At 40.6% G+C, this 9,132-nt stretch overlaps 1 protein-coding gene across 1 annotated transcript in view; it reads left to right on the top strand.

Annotated features, from left to right (window-relative positions):
- LOC121296315 (putative solute carrier family 22 member 31) overlaps positions 1–7,528 on the top strand; it is a 33,602-nt gene extending 26,074 nt beyond the window's left edge. The window contains exon 10 of the transcript XR_005947051.1: positions 7,346–7,528. The gene's annotated coding sequence lies outside the window, so the exon portion shown is untranslated. The remainder of the gene's footprint in view (positions 1–7,345) is intronic.
- The last annotated feature ends 1,604 nt before the right edge of the window (positions 7,529–9,132 follow it).

Here is a 9,132-nt window from a genome sequence, read left to right as displayed (position 1 = left end):
CAACAGTTTAACTGGTACAAACCGCAGAAAAGTGTCAATAACATTAGAACAGCAAGGCAGCTAAATCTAGACAGCATGTCTCCTCTGTTTTTACTGTGCTTCACTGTGCTCCCCCCATGTTTCTATCTCTCTGTCTGTATTGTATGTAGAGCGGCAGTCACATTCTGGAGGAGCAAAATGGCTCAGTGGTTAGAGTGTGGACTGTGGCTGAAAGGGTCTTTATTTCTCAGTCCAGTTCAGCCAGCACCCTTTTATCGAAGCCCCCCCACCCCCACCCCCCGCCGTGTGTGACAGGAGGGCTCTTGTGAATGAGTCAAACTACCCCAGAATCTTGCAACACTGGGGTCGTATTAACAGCTGAAACACTGTCTATGACAAGTGTATTCATAGGAGTTCTATCAGTTTAGAAATATATTAACCACAAGCAAAAGTGATGAGGATCTATCCGAAGCACCACAGACTACTGTCTGCCAATTGCATTCACTGCAACTTGCGCTATCACTAGTTTTCCTGCTAAAATTCTCTTTGCAATACTTTTAAAGTAACAGATGAAAGGTAGTGCTACAAGAAAGAATGTTAATGCTCAGCATTTCTCTGCACAGTCCCATTGTTGTACAGTACTAGGCTCCTTCCAGTCTGGACTGTTCTTGAAGAAGGCTAGACTGCCATGGCTTTAACTGATTTTCCGCACGGAATAAACCTATCCTTGTTCTCGGCACAGTGGGTGGGGTATGGTATGGTGTTGCTATGGTTGAATAAATGCTTTTCATCTGCCCCTGCTGGCAGTGCTCCTCTCCTGGCAGTGCCAATTCGTTGTCTTCTTGTAAACAGCAGCTGGTTAGCCCCGCCCTCCTACATTATGCGCTTCGGTGTGTGGTAAGGGCGAAAAAATGCATTGGTGTCCATTACTGTACACGGCTGGAACTGACACCAGACACCAGACAAGGGTATACAGTACCAGGAGAACATGCCCCACACCAGAGGGGTGCCACATCCAACGGGGTAGACAGGTCTAATAAAGTGGCCAGGCAGTGTATACCACCATTGACTGTTTTACATTTATGGGTGATGTACAATCCTATTGCATAAAGTTAGGCTCATAAGACAGGTGATCAATACATTATTCAATCATTCAGATGCTCTGATGAACTGATTAAAAGAAAATGTAGCAATTAGAAATAAACAAATGACTTGCGTGGTCGGATTGAAACAAAGCCCTGACCTGTTATTGTTGAGTACTACTGCTCTGCATGCAGCATTTGGCTGGTAATCATCTACTGTAGGTTCTGTTTGCGACTTGAGATGCATCCTCCTGCAGTGCCAATATGAAAATCAGCAGGTCCACGGGCCGCTTCTCATTAGCAAAATCTGCTTTTAATAATGCAAACAACAGGGGGACAAGATGGACAGCGGATACATGCCTTTCTGTAATTGTAACTAGACAGGACTGAGCTGGTTCCCCTGCTGTTTGCACTGTGAGCTGCTCACATGGGGTTGGATAGGAGCTGGGGGACTTTGTATTTAAACCCGAAGTTAGTGTCTCTGAAGAATCATCAGGGCTCATTTACATTAGGGGTTCTGCATGCACATGGCCTGGTTTAAACATATGTAACCAACAATAGACCATGTATAACTACACTGCATCCAATTGTGGGAACCGTTCCACTGCAGACAGGTCTCAGAGAGACTGGATAGTAAAGCATTCTCAGGGTTCAAAACAGGAAAGCATGTCATTGGGGCTGAGTAAAAATGAACCCTGTGGAGTTATTATTAATTATTTTTTTCAATCAGTATTTAAATTGTTTTAAATTATATGTTTTTCTTTTTTTTATTAAACAATAAGTACCTTCCAATGTCTTTATAATGTATGCTAAACCTGGCTTTCGAGTCCATTCGAATCATGCAACCTTTCAGCTTAGCAAGCTCATTAAGGAAAGATGTTCATTCCAGCCAGGATTCTCCAGACAAATGCAACAGGCAGATTTAGATAAAAATCATAATAACTCAATATTGAAGCAACAAAACTCAGAGAATTACTGAAACCCAATACAATATTAAAAGGGAATTTTTAAAAAAAAAGTGATTAAAATGACATTTGAAACCAAGATCTCTGAAATATCAGTGTGGCACGTAATTTCACATTCTCTGCAGTGCTTTTTATTAGATGTGTGCTTTATTATTGTCAAACAGGATTGCTTTGTATTGTAGGCTCACATGAATGCACCTGAAAACAGAGGTGGATTGGAAGTGGGTATGAGACATACTTCAGTACTCTCTGAACAGCTGCTCCAGCACAGAGTAGTGGGAGACTTTTATACTCACTGTAATGCTATGGAACATTAGACTACAAATAGTCAAGGAACTGCAATTCTGTTTGCAAATACAATTAGAGGAATGAGTGAAGCACCAATGATGTGAGAAATCAATTCACAAGATTGCGTCTGGTCCTTTAAAGCTTTGCTGTTACAGTACATGGGTTTAATTAAAATTGGGTTCTGTCAGTACTGATTGTATTAGGTCAAAGGTAGCTCATTTAATTATGTGTGTGCCCTAAATGGAGAGGAGTTGAATGAAGGCTGCAAAAAGCTGCAGTTGTTCAAATGAACAGCAGGTGACAGTATAATACAGAAAGAAAGAAAGAAAGAAAGAAAGAAAGAAAGAAAGAAAGAAAGAAAGAAAGAAAGAAAGAAATGTGCAGTCTAGTTCTGTATTTCTATTTTTTTTTAGCTCTGGTAGTTCATAAAGTCAGCATGGCAGACAGAAGCTGGACCGTTAGAGTCACTACATTTTCTCTCCAGTAATTGCTGTTGGATTTTAATTGAATGCTGCAGTGGTGTGTGTCACAAGGACGTTTAGGAATACAGATGCTGTAGGATGCACCAAGAATAAAAAACAAAACAGAGATAATGCCTTAATACAGTCACAACAGCTGCATTGGTACACAGTCTGTTTGTGGGGAGCAGTAATGCAGGTTTTGTTTTTCAATAACACTAAATAGGAAAAGCCAACAAATCTGATATTTTAAGCATTTCTATGTTTCTGAAATATGAACAGTTGCTTGTTTTACAACTAGAATGGTGGCCTGCATATCAATGGAGCCTGTTTCTATGCTGTACATTGGTTAAACCTTTTCTATCGGCATCATGTGTTCTCGGTATTAAAACATATTTTTTCCCCAGCCACTGTTCAAAAATATACCTTGTTATTACTAAACCAATTTGTAATTAAAATACATCCTGGTCTACAATAGCAAGCTAAATTCGCCAGGTGCATTTGTCTTAATGTCTTCATGTACCGTATACAAACCATTTTCATGTAATTTCTTAATGCCTTTTTTTTTCAAACCACATATTTCCGAAATGTCTGCTCTTAAAACTGATGGTCAGGAAATGACTCTTCATTTCTGACTGGGAAATGCCGCAACAGGCTCTGGTATAATTATTTTGTCAGACAGTTTTAATTTCACTGTAAATAATAATTTCACTGTAATAAACAGCAAAATATTTCCAAAGCTGCGTCTCGTTTTTGTAACAGTAACTTTGTGGCGATCTGTGAGTCACCGTGTGCCTCCCTCTACGCTGCGGGCGGGCAGGGAGGCAGTAAGTAGCATTTAATGATGACAGTTTGCGACGCACCGATACTAATCTCTCTCATCACCTGTCACAATGCGAGATGTCAGAGATGGTCTGCAAGGCGGTCCGCTCGCGTTGTCCGCCGGCAATGTCATCTTGTCAGCCCGCATATGGTTGTCTGCTTTGAAGAAGATCTGAGAACACAGGCAACTTCAGCCCTTTTTCCTGTTGCTTGTATCACCCCCCCCCCCCCCCCCCCCCCCCACCCACCCACCCCCCCCCCCCCCCCCCCCCCCCCCCACCCCCCCCCCCCCCCCCCCCCACCCCCGCCCCACCCCCCCCCCGCCCCCCCCCCCCCCCCCCACCCACCCCCCCCCCCCCCCCCCCCCCCCCCCCCCCCCCCCCCCCCCCCCCCCCCCCCCCCCCACCCTTTCTCACCCCCCCCCCCCCCCATTGCTTTCTCACCCCCCACCCCCCCCCCCCCCCCCCCCCCCCCCGTCCCTTTTTTTTTAAAAACTCTCCTAGCTTTTTATCTTCTGTCCAGTTGAACAGTGCTTTATTTTTACATGAAATGCAAAACAAAACATTCTTAGAGTCTAAATGTTTGTCATGGACTTTTGCATATTTATTTTAATATTACTACAAATAACACCGGTTAGTTTTATGGACAAACAAATACATCATTTATAGTTGATTGGACCTAATGCAAACGTACACGTTAAATGTACATATATTCCATTGAGTAATTGACTTGTTTTAAAGGAATGTGCAACTTTATATGTTGATGTTCTTTACAGGTGCAGGAGGGGTCAATACAAAGAAAAAAAAAAGTAAGGATTTGTTGGAAAGCCATAACAGCTAATTAAATAAATCAGTTTGCTATACAGATCTTATCTGGGTAGTTTTGATACAAGAACACGGTACAGCTAGCATCATTTTCATTAATTAAAAGGTAGTCATTTCACCTCAGCTGTTTCTTTGGTGTCAATGTGCATGTCATTGGTTGCTGTAAAGCATGTCAGCTGGCAGGTGAAGCAGTGAATGACAGCTAAGAAGGCACTGTAGGGGTGGGACAGGTTCACTCTCCAGGCGAAATGACCAAGCAAAACTACCAAAAAGTCCTGCAAAAAGAACATTATCTATAGTTTGCAACCAAATATAATGTTTGTTTTTTTTAAATATATAAAATTATTTAATTAACAATAAACCTTGAAACAAAATCATAGGGGACATACATAACCAAGGTTAATTGCTGTGATATGGTGACTAACATTACAGGTTTTACTGTGTAATCAGAGATCAGCACTTGAATACAAATAAATGCACACATTCACAAATTAATACGTGACCAAACAGACAACATCTTTTAATCCCATAATTCTCAAATGGAGTTTTTACACAGTTCATAAATTCGCAGTGGCCCTCAGCAGAGCACAATAAGCCTGTATCCTCATGTATATGCAAAGCATCTTACACGCCTTCCACCCTACTTGAATGCCAAGTGAGTTATCAAATCCACACTCACACAAGCACGCACACACAGACAACCACACACACACACACACACACACACACACACACACACACACACACACACACACACACACACAGTAACACACAGACAGACACTATATACACGCACACACGCACGCACACACACAATCACAAACACACACACACACACACACACACACACGCTGGCATGTTGCTCTGTGTGTCATTATCTTGTTCTGGGTTGCTAGTGCACGGATCAAAACGATGCACTCAGTCTCTCCTGTAGGAACACCCTTTGCATTCCTGGAGTGCTTGAATGTGTCAGCGCTCAAACCTTGAGTGCGCCACAATGGGCAAAAACAGGCTGCCTTCTGGGGTCAGTGGGTTTAGCTATTCAATCATTTATTTAATAGTTTTCTTGGGACCAGCTGGATAGTAAAGTTCCAATGCAGCTTTCTATTCGCCTGTAAAGGAGTAATAACCAAGCTGCATCTTCCAAGCCCTTATGGTTGTATTTGTATGTTTAACTGGGGACACAAGAGTATCATGCCATTAAGACTTACAGTAGAAATGTGTTGAAGAGCCACCTGTCTATGCGGCTATACTGCACTAGCCACTCTTTTTCTGTAAATATATTTCTCATGTTTCTCTATAAAGACCACCAGTCAATGAAGAATACTTTTAGACAGTGCCTGGAGTAGTCTTATTATCAGGTTTGACTGTAATTGAAACTAGGAGGTAAGAACAAGGTCCTGGGCTCATAGAACCCTTATCAGGATCACTGCCTTTCTGCTGCCTTTCTTTCTCTTCCCTCAACAAGAATGGCTTCTCTGCTTTGAGAGTTGTAGCTGCAGGGCTTTTCTTTCCCACATCAAAGTGAAAGCACTGTGCTGTAATAAGGGATGACTTTTTTTTAATTTAGAAAGATAAAACAATAATAAATGCTTCATTTTTTTCATATTCCTCTCTGCTTAAATTTAAATAAATGTATTGCATGTCCATGCAACTGAGCTATGTAAAATCAAGAGCAACAAAAACATAGACACCTCAATATGTCCTGCTGGAGACAGTTCTCTTATGGATTAACAACAAAACACATCCTGAAAACTCATCTAATTGTTCTAAGGAAACAAAAATTCACATACAAGACTGTGGTTAAATTGTTTCACTAAAATGAGTCATGCAGTGTTCTCTCTGCTTAAATCCATCACAAGCCTACAGTACTCAAATCAATTCGCCTGGCCTTCGGTTCTCTGTATTGTAAAGAAGAGCCTTGAGATGCTTGGACTGTAGAACTCTGAACTGCATTGCAATAACAGTACACACACCCTGTTAGCCGAATCCAGTGCAGACATTTCAATTGCTTTTACTGTGTGTCTTTTATAGTCTAAACCGTAACTGTCTGTCAACATGTACGCACATAAACACAAAGTAACAGTTCTAATGGCTCCATTTGCCTGGAGCGACTGTGTTTCTTGCTGTTTACAGCTCAGTAGTATCATACAGATTAGTGTTGAATCCGTTCACAGTAGGATTCTCTGTTATCGGATGTTACTGAATAATTGACATGCGTAATCATGCAGTTTACACAGCTGATCTTCCCAGCACTTGTGTCACTGAAGAAAGCTCTCTTCTTTTTTTGTGGGGGTGGGGTTATTTATTTGCAAATTATTTATTTGCCCTGTGTGATAGCTCAGCTGAAACGCAATGGGCTGTTTTTAGTGGGGCCCCACTGTGTCTCTCCAATTTTATCTGGTGTGGAAGGAACTGGCCTTGTCAGAAACGCCAGTAATCAATCACAGGCACAATTAATAGGCTTAGCGCTGGTGTCGTAGCTTTCAAGCTGGTCATTGAAGACTTTAAAGGATTTTTATTCAGTTGCTTATTAACTGTAATATTCTACAGGCATCAATTTACAGTTGTGCACTATGAAATGTATTAACATTCCTACTAACACTCCTACCAACAGTTACAACATTCAATGTCTTTCATGTTGTAACTGGTTGCTGAACAGACTGATACAGGGATTTCAACTTCATAGCTTTCCGTTCCAGGTTTCACTGTAAATGTAATCCAGTTACATCAAAGTTAATGTAGAACTAACCATAGAGGGCACCATTTTTCACGAATTAAGTTCACAGTAATGCTCTGAATGGCTGAATCCACTATGCAAAGAGAGAATATTTTCCATCCCTGCCATATCACAAGAGAACTAAACGAATCTAGTAAATACTGTAAACAATCTGTTTTTCCTCCACTCTCCTTTCTTGTGTGATTAGTGCCCCGGGCAGACATGAGAACAGCACTGCAGTAGAGGGCGGCCTGACAGACCCCTTTCTGCTTGGATGCCCTGCCACTAGAAGACTGGGGCTGAAGGCCTGCCTGACGGCCTCTCCAGGGCAGGCCACTCAAGTAAGCACCCTCCCTGACTCTAATGCTTTCTGGCAGGGGGAAGGGGTGACAGATGTTCCCTGCCAGTGGCATGGTGGCAGTGAAACGATTTCAGTGTGCTTGTTGGAATTGGGGTGATAAAAGAAAGACAAATAAATCTTGTCAAATCAATTCACCAAAGGACTTAGTGCCATGCCATGTCATTGCCAATTACATTACCCTTGATCGACAACTCTGTCATTAAACCTTGTGGCCAAGGGACATTTTGAAACGGTTTTGTATGTGATTTTACCTATTAATTTGATATTTTGAAGGTTTGAATCATTTAAAGCATGTGGATTTTATTAGCTTTTTCAGTGTAAGCCTTGAAACAGCTCAGACATGTTCGGATAAGCAATTTTCAGATGTTCCCTCATATTAACATTTGTACATTTTTCTATTCTACAATGTATGTATGTGAGGTAGTGGTACTAAGATAACACAATTAAATAGGGCATTGTCTGTTTAAGTTCCACTGTCAATCTCATGTCCCAGCAACCCCTTCAATACAGCACAATAGGACCTCTGTGCAAATTGACATCAAATAAAAATACAGGTCATATTCACCAATACATAATTCAATGTTTTTTTTCTTTTGAACACACAGTTTCTACAACAAAGCACAGGTAATTTGGTTGCAATTTTTCACAGCTGAGAAACTAAAAGCTTTCTTTCCAGTTCAACCTCAGGAAATCGAAGACATCAGAAATGATGCGAGTCCACAGATCTAATAGCAGTTTCAAGCATTAACCATTAGGAAAGATCCAAAGGTTCTTTGTCAGTGACATAATTACAAGAAAAATGTGCTATAGCAGTAATCTTGGGCTTGAGTGTGTGCACTGTGTCCTGTTCCTAAAACCTTTAACTTATCAGACTGAAAAGTAAAGACCTATAGCTGAAACAGTTCAACAACGACTATGCTGACTTCTGGCACCCACAATGGAACGGTCTTTTTCTAGAAATCTCAGTAACAATGAGTTCTCTGTTTAGACCAATCAATAAGCCTTTAGCTTATGGTCTTTAAGATCATAGCATCTCATTCATACTAGATTTAAAATGTATTTAGCAAGTAAGTACTGGGCACACAATTCATAATATCACTTACTAAAATGTTATCAGTTTAAGCTTTTAAGGCTTTGTAAATGTCTAAAAAAAAAAAACCAAAAAAACACTGACAAATCTTAAGGGCTCCCTTAAAAAATTATATTTATTTAAAGTTCACAGGAGTAAATTTGGATTCTTTTTTTCTTTTTTCTTTTTTATTAGGGGAAGACATAATGCAGGCCCATACAATATACAAACAAAACCAAACACTGAATATAAAAAAAAGGCTTTACAACAACATATATTTAAAAACAAGGCCAGTTTAGATTGGAGCGAACCTTTATTGGAGAAAAAGAATAGAATTTACAAGCGACCAGCAGCAAGCTACATTAATCCTTCACCACCAGAGAGAAGAAAAAAAAAAAAAAAAACAGGACATTATTTAACATTTTTATTTTATCACTGAAGAACGATCCTTCTCCCTTTCATATACAGTTTATATCAACACACTTTATTGGATATTTTATTATTGTTATTAAAAGTTGTTCATTCGCTGGAGAAAAGCCTAGAAGGGTCCCAATACAGAGTGTGG

This window comes from Polyodon spathula, chromosome 21, assembly GCF_017654505.1.
Source record: "Polyodon spathula isolate WHYD16114869_AA chromosome 21, ASM1765450v1, whole genome shotgun sequence".
Lineage (NCBI taxonomy): Eukaryota > Metazoa > Chordata > Actinopteri > Acipenseriformes > Polyodontidae > Polyodon > Polyodon spathula.
Note: the sequence above shows the minus strand (reverse complement) of the source record. Positions and strands in the feature narration are given on the sequence as shown.